Consider the following 3,191-nt stretch of genomic DNA (forward strand, 5'->3'; position numbering starts at 1 on the left):
TGGCTCAGGTGAGTCTGAGGAGCAGTCAGACCTCAGCACAGCAGAGGCAGATAAAGGTGAGGAATTATAACTGATACATGCTACTGTATAAAGGTTGTCTCAATTTTATTTTGACATCTGGATCTAAAATTACTTCACAAAGGTTTTTTTGTCTCTAATTATAGATAATCTGATCAATGAAACTTACATTTTTATTTTCTTCCTCTTCTTTTTGGCAGGAACTGAATGCACTGAAAAGCTCCTAGAAAAAGGTAACTCAAAGTGATTTTAGTATTATAACTGATCAATTTTTTTTGGACAGTTCTGACTGTTCTTTACAGTGTGTGTTGCAGAATTGAAAAAAAAAATTGAGCCAGGGAGTAGAGATAAGTTTTTGTTTGTAATTATAGATAATCTGATCAATGAAACTAATTAAATTAGACACTTAATCATACTGTTTTATTCATATTTAATTGCTATATTGCTGTTATTGTGTAAAAGTTGAAAAGAAACCATAGCCATTACATTTCTTGAAGGCCACATCTCACGATGATAAAATAGTTATAGTTAATTATTATTAGCATCATTGTTGTAAAATAAACTGCATAGATGTTTTAAATTAAATTAAATAGAATTTTGTGTTTTATTTGGTTTGGTGTCAGTCAACGCAACAGATCATAATTTTATAAATAATAATTAATACATATATTCTTGGTATAGTATTCTAGAAAGAGTTGATTTAACCGTTCAGATAGATGTTTCAGACTGTTGTTAACATTTATTGTGTTCTTGACATCAACCAAAATGGCAGAAACCAAGACTCATTCTGGGTGATCTGAACCTATTTCTTATTTTCTGTTACAGGTTCAGGGAGAGGAAGAGAAGGTGAGGATGAAGAACAAAACTCTGCTCCTACTAGTCTTAAGGACGCCACTGATAAGGAAGAGTCTGACACAGATCAACTTACTGGAGAAAATGTCAGAGAGCCTGATTCATCAGGCATTCATCAGGAAAGAAATGAATTATGTGACTCTGCCAAGGAGAAGCAGTCAACCACCATTCCTGAATAGAAAAGTCCAGAAACATCAGAACATGAGCACGATTCAAATTTGTTACAGGGAGAAACAGACACAGGAAAAGCAGGCTCAGGAACAGCTTTTTCATCCCATCAGCTGTCAGCCTGCTAAACTCTGCATCAAGGAGACCCCCCTTCCCCCTGAACTCCCACTGAACTGTCTTTCTTTCTGTGTTTTTCATATCTACCTATAGTGTATTCATATCTACCTATAGTGTAATAATATCTACCTATAGTGTATTAATATCTACCTATAGTGTATTCATATCTACCTATAGTGTAATCATATCTACCTATAGTGTAATCATATCATAATATATATATATAATATCTATAATAGTCAATCAAGTCTAAAAGTCTAATCAACTTCATAGCTGTATACATCTTAGTGTATTCACCTCACTCCGTTCATGCTGTTAAACTATTCATACTGTTAATATCTTGCTAGTATATTCATATATATCTATAATGTTATTTTGTTTTTACATATTTTTATACATATGCACATTACTCTGCACTTTACTGCTTTGCACTTGTGGTTAGATGCTTAACTGCATTCCGTTGCCCAGTACCTGTACTTGTGCAATGACAATAAAGTTGAATCTAATCTAATCTTATCTAATCTAATGTGGGTGAGTGTGAAGAGCAGTCAGACAGCAGCACAACTTAAAACCAGTGTCCACTCCTGTGGACAAAACGATAGTGTTTCCACCGCCTTGTTTCATTGATGTCAAGAGGAAGGGGTGTCCGACCCGGTGGCAGGCATTAAGAATATTTACTTAGAAATAGTCATCTTGCTAATATTCACTGATCAGCCACAACATTATGACCACTGCCAGCTGAAGTGAATAACACTGATTAACTGGTTAAAGTGGCAACTATCAGTGGGTGGGATATATTAGACAGCGAGTGAACATTTTGTCCTTTGTTTGAAAAATGGGCAGCGTGAGGATTCAGTACCTACCAAAGGTGGTCCAAGGAAGGAAAAGTGGTGAACTGGAAACAGGGTCATGGGCGGTCTGAGGCTCACTGATGCATGTGGGCAGCGAAGCCTGGCCCGTCCAACAGACGAGATACTGTAGATCAAATTACTGAAAAAGTTAATTCTGGTTCTGACAAAAACATTAAGACCACCAGGGTGCCCAGGTGATAGATCATCGGTGTAATTTGTTTATAGATCATACAGAGGTATCAGTATTAAACAAACAGTTGCAAAACCAGTTAAAATCTTGTACGTTTAAAGAATAATAATAATAGAATAATAATGTATTTTGGTTATACTTCTGATTCACAATTCATTTCGATGGACAGCTTGGTCACTGATGGGCAAATCTGCAACACACACACACACACAGTAATTGGGGGTGTGGTATAAGTCAATATTTTATGTCATTTAATCTGTTTGCTCTCTTTCACACACACGTGTGTGAAACTGACATTTTTTACTGTTTTGGTCCACAACGTTTTGGTAGGATATCTGAGTTTATTTATTATTTTCAAGTCAGAGTACCAGAAGTTAAACACTAATATTGTGTTTCTCATGCTATGACCTTTGATCTTACACTAAGGTGTAATACAACTTATAACACACTAATATAAGCTTAGCTTAATGCAGGTCAGTGACTAATGATTATTTTCATGACTTGTTCATCTACAGATTATTTTCTCAGTTAATCAATGAATAGAGACTTGCTAGCGTTGAGGCCTATGATCCTTTTCACAATCGCTGGACACAGGTAAACATACAAGAATAATATATTAATGTGGTGCTTTTGTGTAACTTAAAAGTTCCTTAAAGGTACATGTCTACTAGATGTGTAAACAAGTTAAAAGATCATTTATCATCATCATTTGTTTAGTCCTCAGACACCATAAACCCCCATTCAAAATGTCAGTTTTTCTCAAAACTGGGAATAATCAGGAATACATTTTGTGAACTATTGTTGCTCTAACTAGGTACCAGGTGCTAATTCTACAGGGAATGTGATGGGCTGAAAGGTGAGAGGGTGATGACTGCACTACTGTCCTGAAGAGTGACGTCATGGAATAAAAAATGGCATTAAAGTGTTATTTGGAAGTTGCCGTTATGAAATAAAAGACTTTTAAAAAAGGGCAAATGGATCTATGTGATTGGTGG

At 35.5% G+C, this 3,191-nt stretch overlaps 1 protein-coding gene across 1 annotated transcript in view; it reads right to left on the minus strand.

Moving 5' to 3' along the window:
• Positions 1 to 997: 997 nt before the first annotated feature.
• klhl6 (kelch-like family member 6) overlaps positions 998 to 3,191 on the minus strand; it is a 14,845-nt gene continuing 12,651 nt past the window's right edge. Inside the window, exon 9 of the mRNA XM_035677274.1 lies at positions 998 to 1,009. The gene's annotated coding sequence lies outside the window, so the exon portion shown is untranslated. The remainder of the gene's footprint in view (positions 1,010 to 3,191) is intronic.

Source organism: Morone saxatilis, unplaced genomic scaffold (genome assembly GCF_004916995.1).
Source record: "Morone saxatilis isolate NCDOM2014 unplaced genomic scaffold, NCSU_SB_2.0 Contig5, whole genome shotgun sequence".
Lineage (NCBI taxonomy): Eukaryota > Metazoa > Chordata > Actinopteri > Moronidae > Morone > Morone saxatilis.